Source organism: Lepidochelys olivacea, assembly GCF_965140295.1.
Source record: "Lepidochelys olivacea isolate rLepOli2 genome assembly, chromosome: 1".
In the NCBI taxonomy this organism is placed as follows: domain Eukaryota; kingdom Metazoa; phylum Chordata; order Testudines; family Cheloniidae; genus Lepidochelys; species Lepidochelys olivacea.
In genome coordinates, this window is record NC_140411.1 from 222,247,576 (window position 1) to 222,267,817 (window position 20,242).

The following is a 20,242-nucleotide window of genomic DNA, read 5'->3' on the forward strand; positions in this document are numbered from 1 at the left end:
TTATGACTGTGATAGGGATCCCAGTTACAACACAGTAACTGTGTCCCAGCTTTTTTATTATTTATTATTAAAGTGTGACCCTAACTGCCCCTTGATGCCAGCTGGCAAAGGACACACTGGAAAACACTGTTGTCAGAATATCTAGCCAAACAGTTTCTTGTAAGGTGTATTAAAAATTGGCAACACTCTTGTCATGAATATCATTGTGTGGTGTATATGTAGGTTGTGTATGAAGAGTTAAGAACATATTTCCAGCACACACACAACAGGTTTTGGAGGCAGTGGATACATAAGTCTACCCAAGCCAGGCAATGTTGTTTAGCCTGTGTCTCCAATGCAGATTGAGCAAGGTGAGGCCAAAGACAATGAAAGCACATTTACATCTAAGGTAAACAAAGTGATTATGCGAATTGAAAAAGCAAACAGACCAAAAGATGAGAGAGAGACAGCATGGTGTCTACACTCCAGCAGAGAAGAGGAACTTTGTCTGGGTTTACTTTGGAAATAATACATTTCAAAGGTTTATTGGACAATAAGAAGGGGGAGAGAACCCCTTAGTTATCCATCATGACGGAACATAGGGAACAGCACCTTCTGGCTGTTGTTTTTAACAGGATGAATCTCCTGCCCATGGTTCATTTATACCAAATGTGTTCCTACTTTGATTGCCATCTATAATACAGTGGCTACCATCTGAACAACACCATGTGGCCAAAGGTCACTCTGTGGCACCCTGTGTTTGTTTCCCCCTCTTCAATGGTACCGGAGATCCATCTCATTCTCCCCTTTTATCAGAGACCAATCCAAGTGTCCGTATTCTCCAGCATGTGTGACATGGCAGGGCTTCTCCCAAGTTTAACAAGCACTCACTGCCTTGCTCAATCTCCTTTAAACAGGGTTATTTGTCCAAGCATAAGCATATATCCAACAAAAACAGTTCCTCAGCTCACCCTTAGTCCTAGGGTTTCACAGCCTCCCCTCCAGGGGGTCTCCGGTAGTCCTGCTTCTTGTAGTTTCCCAGTTCCAGTAAGCTCCCTTGTTGCAGCAAGTTTTCATTCAGCCAGCTCTGTTCCCTTTCTGGAACACAGGCCCCAGGACTACCTCTCGCTTGTTCCAGGGAGCCATCACCAGCGTTAGCTCAACTCCTCTGTGGTTCCCATCCCCAAGCACAGCCTGCCCCAATTCCACTCTACCTGTCCTCTGACAGGTCTTTATAGCCCAAGGTGTAGCCCTGCCCATTTTCATTGGCTCAGCTGGGCCCATCTGCTCTCACACAGGAGAGCTGGGTATGGCCTACTCCATGGGGACAAACTACCCTGTGACACCATCCAACAATGGGGAGGAAGAAAAGATTCTTAAGCAACTAAGCATCTTCTGGGATGGGGATGAAAGAGAGCATGCCATGCCCCAACCTCTTGCCCCCTGAAATACTTAACTATTAATCAAAATGGAATTTCCTAAAATTGAAAAAGCACATTTTAAAAGTTAGATTACAACCCTCATCCTACACACAAAACAGCTGTCTGAAGTACGCTCCTATACAGAAAGTCGTCCTCTTTATTTATTTTAAATATAGGACCTCTGTATTCTTCAATAGCATTCAGCTACATAGGGCAAGTAGGATTTTAAAGCTGACACCTGCAGCTGGTGCCTGATCTCAGAAGCAGGAACATTACCTACCACACAGCGAGAATGGGAACATATGAATCTAGTACCATCTGTGAACTGAATTAAACATCCAGTTCACTTCCTTTTCCAGATTATTAATGAAGTTTTTAACACCACCGATCCCTCCAGTATTCCCTTCCAGAGAAGTCCACCCACACCGTAAAGTTGTTCAGTTTAGTTGCTACAGAATCAGAATAATGAATCCACAGTTAAGATTGTGACAGATTTCTTTCAAGTATTATTTTGACATCTTTCCCCGCCCCACCAACCCATACACGCAGGCCTTGTCTAAATGGGAAAGTTCTTTTTTTAGTATAACCTCATGTCTGAATTTAAATCAATGTAGTTATACCAGTCTGATCCCCATGCAGACACTCTTACTCTGGTATAAGATAAACTGAAAAGGCTCTCTTATGTCACTTGGGGAGTGGTATAAGCTATATTGGGGGGGGGGGGAAAGTATTCTTATCAGAATAAAGGGGAGGGGGAATATACTGGTAAAACTATCATGGTATTACTGATAACACTTCAAATGTAAAGAAGGCCACAAATTTTCTGGAAAAAGCTCCTTTCCCCACACACTTTCTTTTGTGTGGTCCATGTTCATGGAGAAGATTTTATTGTATTTATTTGTTTAGAGCAGTTGGACATCAATCAGGCAGAAGTGGTGGTGATGGTTGGGTGTTGGGGGAGTTGAGAAACTTTGGAAAAGTGGCGGTTCTTCACTCTTCAAAATTCTTGTGACATCTGTTTGCCCAATTGTAGTTAAAAGAAGGCTCTGGGTTGGCTTCTCTTTAATATTTCTGTTACGCACATGTGATTGATTTGCTCTTCAGTTTCTATTTCTCGCTATGTGTTACAGTTTCTGGTATAGAATGAGACACTTCACTATGGCATAGACCAAGAATGTAAAAGCTGTGGACCCTGGATCAAACAGTGTTCTCATTCAACACCTGTGCAACCCCCCAGAACTCAACAGGGCATCCTGGGGGAATCTGGCCTCCCTCTGGGTCTTGCCACTGGAAGAGGGGGATCCATATGTGCAAAAATGGCTGACTTCCTTGTTGCTGTAGCTGGGAGAACACCAATCCCTAAGTGGTTCCTGAATCTATTAACGGGAGGTGGCATCATGTTCCTACCTTCCCTCTCCCTGTGCTAGCACAACTCCCCTTCTGGCTGACACAACAGGGATTTAGCCAGGGTCTTTCAGACCAGAAGTATGAGATTCTACAGCTTTAGTTAAAGAGCCAAGGCTCTGTAGGTTGGGGCTGTAACAACTCATAAGGTCTGTGGAGCAGCAGAGAGAGACAACCTGTCATACACCAGTAGGTTACATGGATGACACTAGCCTTCCAGAGGAGCAAGGGGCAAGAAACGCATGCCCTTTACTGCAGCCAAAGGTAGGGGCTTTGAGATTCCTATCCCCTCAGCAATGAGGAAGGGAGGGTAGACTAGCTTGGCCCACTGTCAGGAGGCAGAAGAAAGGAGATGAAAAAAGAACGGAAAACATCTGTCACATGAACAAAGGAAACAGAAAATATTGCAAATGGAGTGTAGTTTTGTGGGCAAGTCTAGGCATCCAAAAGGAGATAGCACTAGCTGGAAGGGTAGGTTACAGCATCAGATGCCTAAAGGCCATGTTGTATGACTGTCTACCTAACAGGGAAGATTTAAGCTTCATATAAAAAATAGGTGAGGGTCTCCAACTTACAGGTAAAAAGGTGGATAGTGATACTTGGCAGGGTTAGGATTGATGATACTTGAAAGAAACTCTGGAGTCCGTCTATTGACTTTAACAGAAGCTGGCTTAGACCCTTGGTTTGTTTCTGTGCTTTTTAAATTACAATCTATTAACTTTATTTTAAGGGGCCATATATTTTCAGTCTGAACTCTCACTTCACCAAGTTTTCAAGAGGTTTTTTTGGTCTGGAAATTTATCACTGTTCTTTGTTTATGGTCCATCAGCCAATTTTCTATCCATATGATAATGTTTATATCCAAACCAATTTGAATTCCTTTTTCAAGGAAGTTTTCATGAAACACTATGTCAAATACTTTGCTAAAATACAGACACTTTATATTTAATACACTCCCTTTGTTCTTTAGTGTTATAATTCTGTCCCAAGAAAACCCAATCTAGTTTATCTAGAATGGCTTTTTTCTATATTCTTTTGTTCAGACTTCTGTTATCTTTTGGGTATTTACAGATTATCTTCCCCCTTTATATTTTTTCAGTTAATATACTAAGGATTGAACTAGTTGGATGAAATCCTGACTCAGTTCAAGTCAATAGCAAAAATCCCATTGATATCAATGGGGCCAAGAGCTCACCCCTTGTGTGAGGATTCCCAACATTATACTATTTTCCTTTTTCTGAAGATCTGTACCTTGTGTGTGTTTGTGTACGTTTGTTTTCCAATTCTCTGATACATCCACAGTATTCAGTGCTGTTTTCATGACATCTGAAAAGTCTCTGATGTTGCACCAGAGTAATTTGGAAAAGAGAAATGATCTTTTAGATAGATTTAACAAGAAGGTCCAGTCTGACATGGCAGAATATCTATTTCCTCATTAGAGCTGAACAACTAGGGCATACAGTTTTCCACCAAAATTGTTTTGGTTGTATTAAATACCCCTTTATGGCTCCTTTCCATGAATATTCTTTCAAGCACATCTACTGGCATGCCTTGCAGCCTAGTTAATTTGAAAGGAATATTGAAAACTAACTTTGAATTTGTAAAAGTGAGTATTTGCAGTGGAACCCTGTTTTTTTTAAACATTACACTTCATCGAATCAGGAAACAGACATATCACACGTGGCCAATGTGCTCCATTAAAATCAACCAATACAGCTTGAACTTTGAAAATCAAGCCGTAACAATGAAGTGTCCAGGAACGAGCTCCAGCCCAAAGTTTTATTTGCTGGGGTTTCTTGGCTTAAGCCTGAAGAAAGCCACATAGGGCACATACCCTAAGGCTTCAGGAGTGTCTTTACTTGCCTAAACCGTGCCTCATCATCTACACTGCTCTTTTTACCCATGCTAGGTGGGCATTTAGTATACATGCTCTACATAGAACCATAAGGAGTGTGCAGTGTAGACATGCCCTTGGAATAACAAATACACTCGAGAAAAATCACAATCTGCTCATGGAAAATTCAGAGGCTGAAATTTAGCCATGTGCAGAGGATCACCAGTCTGCCTAGATACCATTTAAGTTTAATCTGTTATTTTGAGTGCTTAAATAGTGCTGAGGCCTTTTGGTGGCCCTCTGCACAGGGGTCACTTTAACCTAGGAGGAACAAAGAAATGAAACTCATTGATTACATTCCTTTTAATGAATTATTTGCTCCGTTCTCTTCATCAGAATGCTCTGTGATGTCCCGGATGCCATTAAATCAGTGCTGTGCATAACACCAGCACCATTAAAATTGTGCAAACGCCCATGAAAAGTAACTTGTTTTCCATGGTCTTTGATGTAGGTGGTCTACCAAAGGGAGGGAGGAGCCTAATCAGTGGGAAACAGGAAATCCTTAAACAAATTTGGAGTTGCCTGCTGAGTTAGGAGTGTTGCCAGGCACAGATCCCTCTGTCTGGGTCTAAAAACAAGACTGAATCCAAACCTCTTCAAATTTCAGCCGGGGGTGGGGAGGTTTAAGAGGCCAATTCTAACCCAAACGTTTTGGTTCTGGCTCAGACACAAAAGTGCTTCTCATAAAAGATTTCAACCCAGGATGGTAGAACTCTTGAAGGGTTGCAGTATTGTCAAATCCAAATATAAATCTGAAAATCTAAATTTTAATCCATGTCCTCTATAGCTAGGAAGTACACAAAGCATTGACGGGCGCTGCTGAAGTTTAGCAGGCTGTCTTCCCTCTCAACAAGTTGTGCTACTGTCTGTCAGTGGCGAACATGCAAAGTACATTCAGTTGTACGCATTCAGTAGTACCCACAGGTTTTCCGAACTGTTTGAGCTAAGCGCTTGTATTTTTCTCTTCCAGGACTCCATTAACTGTCTAAGTAGCTGTATAGCACTGCAACCGTGAAGATGTTCGAGGCTTTGCATTACTGTCCTGCATATCTCCATTCATGTACAATAAATTCAGGCATTTTTAGGATCATCAGATATTACAAGCTGCTCTTACAGTAGTTAAAATATTTCATTTGCCTTTAAATTGTTCTGTCCCTATCGGCAATGGGCTTAGTTTCAGTTGTTTTCATAGGTTTGGCTCATAAGTATTGGATGCTTGCCTAGTTGGGAAATTGCATTTCCATTTCCAACACCTGCTCTGTGCTAGACTTTTATGAGAGGATAAACAGTTCTCTGTAATGAGGAAACACTTTAGCATTGAAGTTGCTACCTGAGACATAATTGTTACTGTTTAATATTTGGTATACGCTCATGCAAATTTTGCCCTTCCTTCTAGGCTATTTTTATTTGGTGGTATTCTTGAATGATGTCTTTCAGCTTCTTATTACAGTTAAAGTGTAACTGAGTTCCTGTCTACTCTGTGTGGACATTAAAGATTGTATAGTGCTTTTTAAAAGGGTGAGTGAGGTTTTCTTGGCCAGAATTTCCCTTCCCCCTCTTTCTGTGCAGCATACATAGTGGTTGCTGTTCTCCAATGCAAAGATGGCTGCATTTACATGGTGCTTTTTGTATACTTGTTGCAAAGTTCTTTGGGATCCCTATGAATAAAAGGTGCTAAACAAACAAAACATTAATTGAATAATTATGTGAAAATACATGCAATTATTTATGGAGATTTGAAACCAGATATTATATATTTTGTTAGTTCTTTTTTAAATCTGGATGATGATTATTTAAATAAGACAGACATATTTAGGGTTTCTAAGTTTATTTAGTGCTTGACTGACAAAACCTGGATTTTTGTTTATGCCCAACATGGGAACAGAATTTTGATTCCCATATTCTGTCCTCCATCAATATGTATCAAGCTCTGACTAACAGGGACAACTTCTAGGAGTTAAGAGCAGAATTCAGTGTCTACTGCTTCTCCAAAGCTCCTCCGTGCCAGTTTTTTCTAGAGATTCCTATGAGGAGCACAATTAATACAGGTGTGGATATGATGTTTGTCACTGTCTTTCTAAGAAATGCACTCAGATCACCAACTCACCAAACAGCACCTTAATGGTAACTTCTTTCCATAACTATCAAACTGGGCTGAATTTGAATTCCTAAGCTGTAGGTGAAAGGCTATGGGGCAGATTCTCCAGGAAGCACAGCACAAAGAGAGGTAGGGCAATGATGGTTTTAAATCCCCTTTGAGCCACCCTGCGGTAACTGCAGCTCCAACATGTGGCAGCTTCTCATGGCTGCCTACAAACTGCACTGGAGCCCAGAATCACATTGGCATTGAGCACACCCCAACCGAGCCATCCCGGCCCTTCCCACAACACTGGGCCTGCAAGGGATCAATGTATGGATACTTATATTAGCTCTGTGCTGCTCCTGCACAAAGGGAGTTCTCCCTGTGCTGCTGTTACTCCATTGTGGTCCATATATGGCACTGGAGTGGCACATATGAGCCAGGGTGGGCGCCAGAACCAAGCCCTAGCTCTCATTTTCATTTCCAATAGCATAAGTCATCCAGTCATCTAAACCTATTGAGGTTTAATTCATTTTAGAAGTGTTACTCATTTATCTCTATTTATTTCACAGCCTCATGTTCATTGCTCTGAGAGAATTGTGGTCTGTCACTGCAACATCAGGCTTTATTTACTATACTTTCCTTTCACACATTGAAGAATGTTTGCGTTGGTTCCACCTGCCTGGTTTAGGGCAATGCCTATTATGAATATTCAATTTGCTGTCCTTAACCTACTAGGTTGTTTGCCCAGCCATTGGATTTAGAGCTGGACAGTTACATATAACTTGTGGGTGCATGTTTTGAGACATTTCAGGTTGTGTTGTCTACTAGCCTGATCCCGCAAACTCACAGTCACATAAGAAATCCCTTCCTCAATCACCTGAGTAACTCCATTGTCTTCAAAAGGACAAAGATTAAGTCAATGGGATTACAGTGTGAGTAAGGGCCTCACAAACTTGCTCTAATGGTTTCAAATTAAGACTCTCCTTGTTTACATAAAGCCTAGATTGTAAGATCCACATGGTAGGGACGGTCTTCACCCACGTAAAGTGCTTTTCCTACCTGTGGATACACTAATGTCTAAGTATAAGGCTGGAGTAATCAATTATATACAGGTTTGATATATCCTCCTTGTTGCAGCCTGGCTGGGCTTCCCCTCAGGACACTGTCAGTAATATCTGACCAGGGCCTGGCAAAGTCTGTTATCTTTCCTATTCTGTTTCCTGCATGGAGCTGGACAACCTTGACATTGACCACCAGGTTCTCAGCCCACTCTTATTGCTCTCTTGATCAAAGAGACTGTTAGAAACACAGGGATAAATTCTGCCCTAACCTGTGCCCATGCTTCACCATTGGCAGAACTTGGTCCAAGGATACTGAAAGCTGGCTGGGCTGGTCTTTAGAATTTCTTCAGAAAGTAGATAAGTATGCTTGGGCACTAATGAGACTAAAGATAACACTAAATTCCTTCATGCATTGGTTCAGGTTGTTCTCTGCTATGGAAGGGGTAATAATACTTAGCTCATATAGCATTTTTCTTGACCCTATCACCGAACAAAGATTCGCTAATTAATCTTCACAGCTCAGGGGGGTAGGGAAGTGTTAATATCCACATTTTACAGGTGGGGACAACTGAGGCACAGAGTTAAAATGATTTGCCCAAAGGCCACACAGCAAGGGATGAATCCTGCTGAAGTCAATGGAATTGTTGTCATTGATTTCAAAGGGAGAAGAACCAGGTCCCATGTCAGTAGCAGAACCAGGATTAGAGCTCAGCTTCCCAACTGCCAAACCCAGGCAAAATATACCCTTGGGCGGAGAACAAGCTGGAAGTATAGGTACCTCTGAAGCCTCACAATAGCACTTGGGAAGCCTTATGCTGGCCTTCTGCACAGGGGTGAAATATACCTACTCTGCTTATTCCTCCAGGCCATGTTAACCTGGATTTTGTACCTGTTTCTCACACATGTATTCATCAGTATCCAAACTGACACATTAACCTTTTCTCAAGGACTTGCATAAATCTACTCTCATGTCCAAAATCAGATAAACAAATTATTTGAACGATACAAAAATAAATATACTGGATATTGATAAGAACAAACAAGTGAATATTCAACAGACACAAAAACACATTGTGCTTAGAGCTTGATTTATAGGTTTAAAACAGAGTCCAAAGGCTAATGCGGAGAGTCTTGAAAGTTGGATGTGCAGCATCACCACTGAAAAATGAAACATTGTTCCCATTTAGTTAAGCTAAACGAATATCTTAAGTGGGTTATGAATTACTGAGACACACTCATTCCAAAGAAAAGTCAAATGAAAAATCAAGTCACTGCAGCCTTTTAAGTCAGGAATCAGTGAGACCAACACATGCTTTTATCATCACACTAGAAGCTTGTCCAAGATAATACAAAGTAAATTATTTCGGTATATTTAAAAGTAGAGGACTTCCCTGAGCACCGCATTACAAAGGCCCCACAGTCCTGCAAACTGCCTCAGCTCCCAAGGGAGTCAGTGGATATTTAACACTTGCAGCATCAGGCCCATTAATTTCACTCGCAGGTGAGGCCACTCAGTACCCAGCAGGATTGGGCTGTAGCTGGAGAAGCAAATGTAAAATACAGGGTGGTTTTTGTTTGGTGGTTTTTTTCCTCACTGAAGCAAATGGAAAGGTAGCACAGAGAAGGTTCTAAAACAATAATCAAAGGCTGTACACAGTTTCCAATTTAAACTATGAAAACCTGATCCAAAGTCCACTGAAGTCAATGTGACCGTTGGAGACAGATTACGACTAGATGCGACTGTTGGAGACAGATTACTTGAGTAGGACTAAGGGTCTTTGAATATGAGGGATCCAGTGCTGGTCACCTTGCTCATGTGAATAGCTCTAGTGAGCAGCAGTTGAGCCCTGGGAGTTATTTCCTGTCTTCTACATGGATCAGACTGGGCAGATTTGCCTGTTGGAGAAATTGCCAGATCCTCATTCTCCTTCATAATACTCGGTGTTCATCCAATAGGCCCATGTCTTGAAGTATATTACACCATCTTTTTAACTTAGTCTGGGGTTGGCCTGGCTGTCCTGCCTCCAGGAGCACAGTCAGAGAGGCCCCTTTCCCCTAATCCCTTTTGGGGGTACTCAGTATATATACCCACCTGCCAATTTTTTGTTCCAGAGAAGCAGGCACTGGAAACTCAGACAAGAGTCCAACTCCTCTGGGCCTTTCAAGTTTTAAAAGTGTGTGGACTTTCCATACCAGAGTACAAGAGAAAACTGAATTCCAGTTCTCTACCAAGACTGAGGATTTTATACCTAGACTATCGAGTGTAAACCCCCAGAATTGTTTTAATAGCTAAAGCATGGGGTGAGGGTAACTTCCAGTCAGCTGAAGCCCTGACACACTCTTGGTTGCTTCTGTTCTCAGGAACTTTTCTGAGAAAGTGAGTCCTTACTGCTTTTTCATACCCATTTGTACAAGCCTGAACATTGCTGTTGCTATTCCAGGTAACTGGCTTTTGTGGGTCCCCATAGAAGGAATTGGGTATTGGGGGCATTTACCAGGACTCTGGCCAATGCTGAACTACTGCCAGGAGCCTCAGATGTAAGACCCTTGAAAGCTTTGGCTCATGGTATTTTCTGCCCCTAGTGCAATTTCCTACTAAACCACTGATGCTCCCAGGAAGGGATTGGGTGCTACTGCTGTACGTCTCTTGACCTGAACTGGATAACTAGAGAAACTAAGGATGACACCACAGTGGAGGTGAGGTTGATGGAAGTTATGAGGCTGTACATGCTATGCTGGCTGGTGAAGTTAAGGTGCTCGGTGAGGTATGAAGTATTACTGGGATGGAGTGTTTACAGGAAAAATCCCACAGCTCATATCTGTACTATATATTTAAAAACTCCTGGAACTTCATTTTACAGGGGAGTTGATTAATGGCTATGCTGCATTTCAGCTCAGAACGTACTGCACTTACTCTACTGGAACTGAGCAAGACAGACTAGCCAAATACGAACTCGACTGTGATTTAAAGGTGGCTCTTTGCATAAAGGCATTTGCTTTGGGGCTCTGCTTGTTGTATGCATATAGTAGACGACACAGCTGTAAAGATGGACCTCCTAGGAGACTTTTTTTTTTTTTTTAAGTCAGAAGCATTTTTTCCACGGATACCTATATGATGAATAATCTGAAGGGCACCTGAAAATACTACCTTTCCCCTTCACATTTATCATCTTTTCAAACCCATGAGTGACACGTAAATGTCAAAATATGGTTTCTCCTGATTATGCTATGTGTAGTTATGTTGCAACACCCACTGTACGTTCTAGGGACATAGCTAAATGCTGCTGTCCCCTTTTAAAAAAAAATCACACAGTGGTATGTGAGATTAGCACTGTCTCCCCCCTATTTAGGGGAGTAGACATCTGTGGTTATGGTTGGCAAATGCTGACTTTTTAATTGCTTTTACTATATCATAATCAACACCAACAATTTCATTCAGCTGAGGCTGGAGTCACTTCATTAAGTACAAATTCTTACAGCTATTAAGACTCATGAGGAGCAATTGATGTCCATAATCTCTGGGTTTGTGAAGTGGAAGAAAACACTACTTAACTGAAGGCACAAAAAGAGATGATAAAATTGAAGGATTTTACACTCTGCCTGCGGATTATCGATTGTAAAGCCCCCAAATTATGAGAAAACTGAAGGTTTCTCACAGAGAAAGTTGTAAGGCCCTTAAGGTTGTAATCTTTACAGCACAGCAGTGCACAGTCTGTGAACTGGAGATAGTGGGAAATAATTGTAAAAAATGTGACCTGTGTTAGAGCCAAGAGAGGGCATGCAAGGAAAGGATCTCTATAACATTGTGTCTACATTGTTATAATCCACTTTTCTGAACAAAAATGTGTTTATCATTGCAGATCATGAAAGGTTCCAGAAAACAGCACTTAAATTTACATCCCTTCTAAATCTCCATAAGATCAAGCAGCCAAATCCATTCCATCTCATACTCTTAACTTTTATATCAGTCTGATTCAAAGACCAAGTTATGTGTTAAATTTGGAAACACTATGGTTTCCCTTCTTCAAAGGGAAAGGAAAAATGGTATTCCAGATAGCATGGGCAGCACAAGAAGAAAATATATTGTTATGGAAAACTGAATTTGCTACTAGAAATTGATATCACTGTATTGTTCTGGCCAAGCTTTTCTTGATAGCTGATAATTTTTTAAAAGGGTTGCAATGATGCTAAATTACTTAGCTGCCCTAGTCCAAGAAAAATGAAGTGTTGGAGAGTCAGTGCAGTTCAGATGATTACGTTATTGAAATCTAGTGTTCTTGACAAGAAAATAATCTTTAGTTTGTTTATAATGAAAATGTTACTGATTGTTCTGACTGCATCCATTTGGCTAAATGCCCTTTATTGTTCAAGTCTAAATTATTATGTATGGGTGACTAGCACAATACATTTATGGAAGGTTGCTTCCCTTTTTGCTGTGTCTGTATTCACTGGATTGCTTTGATACTTTTATCTTCTTCAATTAATTCTACCTTTCTTCTGTTCTTACTTTCTTTGGGTTTGACTCTTGTAGATTTAAGATTTTACAAGGGGTGATGGTGCTTTCTTCTCTCTCTGTGCACTATTTTGATCAGTCAATATGGATGCTGATTATATTAAATTAAAATAAACAATTTAAAACACAAAGGACCAGATCCTAACTTGGTGTATATCAGGGTAGCCCTACTGAAGTCAATGAAGTCCTTTTAGTCACTTTTATACCAGCTGAGAATTTGGTCCTAAAGTGGGGGTCCACGCAATCTTCACATCTTAAAAAAATAAGTAGACTCCCGGTCAAGAATTTTTCACTAAAATGGTTTTTCAATGGAAAACTTCCATTTTATCAATTTTCAATGCACTGATGAAAATATTAATATTTAATTTTGGTTTGTTGAACCAAATTGAAAAGCTGTTTCAAATCAGTTTAACATTAAACTCCATGATGCTGTGTTGCCTTTTGGGGGGGGGTCATGCTTCCTGTTCCCGTTTTTGGGCCCCCACTATTCCCTACTGGACAGGCTGTGTGGTCAGACTACATCTCCAATGATGCAAGATGTGATCTCCCTTTGACTGACCTGCATGGTGCATCATGGGAGTCATGTGACTAACACATCATGGGAGATGGAGAAAGGGAAATGAAGTTTAATGTTCGACTAATTAAAAAAGAGGCATTTCAATTTGGCTCAACACACTGAAATGAAGCATTTTGATATTTTCTATCCACAACATTTAAGCATTTTTTGTTCTGTGACATCCCCAACGTGGGATGAAAAAAAGGGAGAAATATTAGAATTACCTGTGGGATGGAAATTCCTATTTTCTCTCCACCCTAAAAAATGAAAGGAAGTTACACGTGCTTGCACTTCCTGGAAATAGTTCTACAGGAAAGACAGGACATGCTGCTGAAGAGCTTGATATTAGCCTGGCCCCAGAGGCCAGCTTTGAGAAAGGGCCCCAGAGGCTGTATTGAGGAGCCCAGAGGTACCACCAGCTGAAGCTGCCACTGAAGAACCATGGAGAGAGACTACCAGGTGTGCCTTGGCAACCTCCGAATACGCGCAGCCAGTTTAACTGACGCGCAGTGACCAATCACGTTTATTTTGAATACAATCATCGCTATCATATCCATAGACTCTGGGGGGTGGCAAGTCAATCGCCCTTGTTCTGCTCACCTCTCTCCACTCTAAGCTGTCGGTGAGAATTCTCACATTGGCGGAGGCAGCTGCTCCTCTTCTCATTTCTCAGTCCACTCTCTTTCCTTTAATTGCCGAAGACAGCCTCTTTGCTCACAGAGTGCCCCTCAGGACTCCCTAGCATGCAGTAGGAGTGTGGCAATTGTTACATCCTTCTGAGTGTGCTCCTTTTCACAGTCAGCTGAAATAGCCAGTGCAATGGGGTAGGAGGCCAGGATTCATCTTCCCCTCCCCCACCCCCCCAAAAGGGGTGAGGAGGAAATGCTAACAGCAGTTCTAGGCAGTGTAATAACTGAGACTGGCCCTGCAGTGGGGAACTACAAAAAAAGGTAGGTGAAGCCTGGTGTCTCGCTCCCAACTGTGCACATTTACACAGCAGCCGGTCATAACCTGTCCATGAATGTGAAATAAGGAGTAGTCCCCAGTTTCAGTTCTGGAACAGAAAATGAATAAAGAAGGTGTCAGGCCACCAACTGCTGTGACAGAGCAACTTGATACTTTGATGATGTAGTATGTGTGAGGGGAGGGGGGGGTGTCTTAAAACCTACCATTTTCTTCTCTGGCTCAGTGCTTCCCTTGTCCTTCCCCACCTGCCTCTCACTCCTCAGTTCTCCTACTATCATTGTCCCTTAATAATAGGTCTGGTCAAAAGATTTTTTTTTCCAAAACACATTTTGGTGAAAAATAGTCTCCTCTCCACCCCCCCCCCCCAGCCTTTTTTTTTTTTTAAGAAGTCTTTCAAATTTGTCCAGTTTTTCAATAGAAAAATACCAAACAAAAATTGGTTTTCATTTTCCTTCCCCATTTCTCTCCATTTTTCTTCCTTTTCTCATGTCAAAATGGAAAAAAGAATCAAAGGGGGAGGGAAGAAGGCAAAGAGGGACAAAAAAGGAAACAAATGGGGGGGGTCATTTTTCCATCAAAAATGGAAATTTGGAAGTTAAAGAATTTTTTTTCAAAAAATTTCCATCCAAAGAACTGACTGTTTCTCAACTCACCCTACTTATAACCTCTTCTCCTTCTAACATAAAAGATACAGGGATTTTTGTTTTGTAAGATCCTAGCTGTGCACCGTTGTGAATGGTTGCAAAACTCGGACATCAGCAAATGGTCAGATTCCCAGGGAGGTAACATACTCATGGAGACAGTACGGCGAGGAACCTGTAGTTCTAATTAGAACTCCCTGAAAAAAAGTGTGTGTTGATGTTGAGGCTCAGGAAAAAAAATTGGAGGACTGCACAAATGGGATGAAAGGGAAGGAAAACAACGGTAATTTAAATAGCTGACAGTTTACAGATATGTTCTCTTTAACATGGGTACCTTTCAAGGTATCATTGAGGTAGGAACAGCCTATTTGAAAGAAACAGCAACCAGAGTTGAGCCTCAAGGGTTGGGTGAATGTTGCATGCATAAGAGTATCTACAGGCCTTCATGCTGGATACTTAACCTATCTGTGAACTGGTGTTCCTTTCTGTCTTGAATGTTGTCATGTCTGGAAGCATCATGCCCCGAAGGGAGAGGCAGCAGCAAATGACCTCACTATTTAACATTTTCTGATTCCCAGAACTAACATCTCTTAGTCACAGTGCTTACAGAAATGATGTAAAGAGATGATGGTCCCCAGTGTTTGGCATAGATGTGGGTAATGGGATTTAGGGGATAACAGACTCTAGTCTCCAATATCTGACATACAGTATCACTGAGTACATGGAGGATTATGGAATACCAAAGAGATCCTGTATTTTCATCTTGACCCATTAAGTAATTTATTCCTTAAGCTTCCCTTAGGTGTTTCTCACAGCTCTGGGGGCCTGATTCAACTGCCACCAAAGACAATGGAAAAAACTCACATGGACTTTCTTGGGTGTTGGATCAGGCCCTAAATGTGCTATATCATAGAACATGTAAAATATTTACACAGACCCCTAAAAATACCTAAAGACAAATGAACAGAGTCCATGGAAACTCCTGAGTTGCAAATCTTTCTGCATATACTATACATGTCGTATGGCCCATGAGTTCAGCCTTCACGGAACAGGCCAGGTGTATCCTCAGAGTCACAAAAGGGACTAAAAGACATGCAGCATCATTAATGCTAGTTATCTCTGGTTTCCTGGGTCAATGGATGGCAGAGAGTAACAAGAAGAATGTGGTTCTGGGACCAGCAACACTATCGCAACTTAACTCCTTTCTTATGAGGTAACTCATTGCACTGTGTCCATTTTCCAGGAGATTTTTTTTTCCTGCTAGCAAAATGTAACTCTAGCTAGGTAAGTAAGACAGGAGAGCAACCCTTTGCCATTTCTTTCTTGGAATTTGGGATGCAAATCTGATGTTTATGGAAAGGGAAACTGACTGCAGTACATTCGAGCAACCTCTACACTTTGGCCTATAAAACGGTTTACTATTTTTTTTTTTTAATAAACTCTGTGGCAGACAGTTTTCCAAAACTCCACATACTAACATTCCCAAGGGATGCTACGCTTTGGCTAGTTTGAGAATATCCTACCAGATTATACTTTTCCACAATGCTAAATTACAAAAGCAAATTCCACCTTTGGCAAACTACGTGGTGATGGAAAGAGCAGGACGTCCCTAAGATGCCACATTTAGAACGTAATGGAAGAGCTCTCCAACCACCTTGCTGTCTGGTTTAGGTGTCAGGACTATTTATAAATGTCAAACCATGCTACAGAGACTTCCTTAGAAGAGGATATCCCAAACTATGGTCCATGGAATACTTGTCAGTAGTCTGTAGAGATGTCTGGTCACGTGGGTGAGACTTTCAAAGCCATTCAGGGGATTTTGACACTCAGAATTGGGTAGTGTTAGGCAGCTTCAAAAATTCCAGCCCTAGTGTTAGTTCTCTTTGTTTCCAGCTGCTACATTTCATTAAGTACTTTCCTGAGTTTTCCATGTCAGCAATCACTGTGGTTGCCATGCCAGGATGTAATGAGCAGTGATCTATGAAGCCATCTCCCTATTAAGAGCTGGATTACACAAACTTTCCCCTAAATAACAAAAAGAGTGAATTAATAGATTCAGTTGTTCATGCATATGTGTGTGTGGAGACTTATTTAGTATTAACAGGGGCATATTTAAATTTAGCTTAAGTTGATTCCTTACCGATTTATATTAATGACAGAAATAAACATGTCCAAACAAGGGGTTTGCACCAATTAGCTAAATCCATTTTTAACCTGCTTTAGTTAAATCAGTGCCACTTGTGTGTGTGTGTGTGTGTGTGTGTGTGTAGACAAGCTATTATGTGGTCCACGATAGTAGTAGTGAAATAGTACCTTATGTTGGCATTTAAATGGTCATAATACCTCTCAGAGTAATTGTTTCAAGCTATCTGTAGCCCAAGGGCTTGTCTACACTGGGATTTTAGCTCCTGCTACAGTTACACCAATATAGCTGCATCGATGCAAACCCCTTACCATACGTATGCTGCACCAATGAAAACAGTGACTTGCAGAGGCATGGCTTACCCTGATTTGAAATGAGTGGCACAAATACCAATCATTTTTTACACTTGTGCAACATGTCTAAGGAAGTGGCTTTCACTGGTGCAGCTCAAACTGCCATTACAGTATTGGTTTACGTATGGATCACAAGCTGAAGGTTTTCTTCACAGCCGTAAGAGCTTGGATTCTAGAACACAAGATGGCAACCACCACGAAATGGGTCTTCAACCTGACTAGTTCATATCACCAGATACAAAATATTTATTGTGCATGCGCAAAGGCAAGCACAGAATCTTAGGTCTTAGAGCTGGCTCTCTCTGTCTTAGGTACTTGTATGGCACCTGTTACTGTAGTTTCTAAATGCTTCACAATCTTTAATATATTTTTCCTCACAACACCCTGTGAGGTAGCAAAGTGCTATTATCCTCATAGTACAGATAAATTAAGTGACTTGCCCAAGGTCACAGAGAAAGTCTGTGACTGAGCAGAGAACTGAACCTAGGTTTCCCAAGTCTCAAACTAGTGTCCTAACCACTGGGCCATCCTTCCTCTCTGATAGAATACCGAGAGAAAATCCTGTGAGTTATTTTGTGACTAGTCATGTGTCAGCTTGATCCAACCATGTTTGAGGCACTTAGCATTCACAAAGCTTTGAAATTGAATACATGTATTCAATCACAGTTGTGTGCGTTCCGCATAGAATGAATATTTTTGACTCACTATCCATCTGTGTGCCAGATTCTGAACCTTGAATTCTGAAGATTAAATGCCAATAGAAGATGTTTCCCAATTCATCCATTTGTGAAATTTGTCAAATATTTTCAAAGACCACATAAACTTGCAAACAATAGGATTGGTTCACAAATGCTTTGTAAAGCCAGCTTTTGTATGTGTATACAATCTGCTCTATTTGGTATACAGTTATAATTATTTGTACCACATTAGTATCTAGTGACCTTAATCAAGATCACTGCTCTATTGTGTCAGAGCACTGTACAGATTATAAAACAAGATTTAACACCTGGGCTAAGAACACAAGTCAGCATGTGGGAAGGTGTATCAATAGTACAAGGATGTTTTAGTAGGGCCTAGATAAGTAATAAGCCATCCAGTACCAGTAAACACAATAATGAGCTGTGCATGCAGCAGTGCCCACTTGCATTCTACTTTATATAGAGATCCAAAAAAATGTTATCAACATTCTAGAGCCTTAACAGGAATTGGAAGTGGGAGGGGGAGAGTTTTCATAGATCCATAGATTCCAAGGCCAGAAGGGACCATTTGTGAGCATCTAGTCTGACTTCCTGTATAACACAGGCCATAGAACTTCCTCAAAATTATTCCTAGGGCAGATCTTCCAGAAAAACAGCCAATTTTGATTTAACAATTGTCAGTAATGAAGAATCCACCATGACCCTTGGTAAATTGTCCCAAGGATTAATTACTCTCACTGTTAAAAAGTTCTCATAAGGAAATGAAGATGCAAGTCTTTGACCTGGCGGACACTGGTTAAAATCAAGTGCAACTGGCACCAAGACATAAAATAGGAATGCTTCACACATGCTAATACATAGTGCTCTGTCCTTAATATATTTCAACTTATAGTGCACTGGAGCATTTTTGTTTGTTTTTGTTAAATACAAGTAGATATACACCTAGCAGCTGTGAAATATCTAAGGGCTTGTCTACATTACCCACTGGATCGATGAGCAGTGATCGATCCAGTGGGGGTTGACTTATTGCGTCTAGTCTAGACGCGATAAATTGACCGCCAAAGCTCTCTCCCGTCAACTGCAGTACTCCACCGGAGCAAGAGGCGCAGGTGTAGTCAACAGGGGAGCATGAGCTGTCGACTTACCACAGTGAAGACACCGTGGTAAGTAGATCTAAATACGTAGCTGAAGTTGCGTAACTTAGATTGATTCCCCCCCACCAGTGTAGACCAGGTCTAAGTCTATCAGTATAATGAGCGAGATTCACAGTTGGTGTAAATTGGGATAGGATCACTGAAGTATATGGAGTTATGCTGATTTACACCAGCTGAATGCCTGATCCCCTTTAAACCTTGATATCCTATTTGGATGTGGAATTTGGGTCAGTGGTTATTTCTCTAGTTTTCCTGTACATTAAGGGCCAGGTCCTGAGATTATATGAACCAGAGTAATTCCATTGCAGTCAATAGAGCTGCATCAATTTATGCCAGCTAAGGATCTGGTTCTGAAAATCAAATCCTAGACCCACTGAAGTCATGGGAAAATCCTCACTCTTATATTTCAGACTATCAGCAAAACTTTCTTCTTCTATTATTCGCCAACTTCCAGGTTGCTCCATTTCTTTGTCTTCTCACCATGATTCACTGTACTATTTCAGTCTTTAAATATTTGCCACTTCTTTTTTTAGGGTTGCCAACTCTTGCAATTTTTGTGTGTCTTAATATTTGATGATTTTCTTAAGACTGCAGCTCGTAGAGTCTTGTGATGACAGGAGACTCAGCTTTCGGGTTTTACACTTAAAAAAAAAAGTTTGTAGGTGGCCTGGCTGCAAAGAAAAGTCTGTGTCAATTCTTGAGTCAAGTGCAGCCCAAAAGGCTCAGAAAAACAGAAGGCCAATAAAAAACACCCAAAAATCTCTTGTTTCTTAAAACCTCATGATTTTTAAGCCAATCTCATAATTTGGGGACCCAACACAGATTTTTGAACTCTTGGAGTTGACAATATCTCAAGTCTTTGGGACTCTCCCCCTTCTCCCTTTGTCATTTAAATATTTCAGAACCCCTCTCCTCTTCATAACACCACATGTTCAAATGCCTGGCAACTCTAAAAGAAACTTCAAATAATTGGTTTTCGACTGGAACACCCGGTTGAAAAGGGACCCTGGCGGGTCCGGTCGGCGGCGGTAAGGCAGGCTCCCTGCCTGCCCTGGCTCCGCGTGGCTCCTGGATGCGGCCAGCATGTCTGGCTCCTAGGGCAGGCAGAGGGGCAGCCAGGGGGCTCCATGAGCTTCTGGCACCCCAAGCACCAGCTCTGGAGCTCCCATTGGCCGGGAACCATGGCCAATGGGAGCTGCGGGGGCGATGCCTGCAGGCAGACATGCTGTCCGCTTCCAGGCGCTGTCTGAGATAAGTCACCCAGCCAGAGCCCACACCCTGAACCCCCTGCCAGACCCCAACCCCCTGCCCTAGCCCTGAGCCCCCTCCTGCACCCAAACCCCCTCCAAAGCCCACACTCCCTTCTGTACCCCAAC

General features: G+C 41.6%; 1 protein-coding gene across 1 annotated transcript in view; it reads left to right on the forward strand.

Annotated features, from left to right (window-relative positions):
- NTF3 (neurotrophin 3) overlaps nt 1-20,242 on the forward strand; it is a 56,056-nt gene that overhangs the window by 12,357 nt on the left and 23,457 nt on the right. The gene's annotated exons all lie outside the window — the stretch shown is intronic.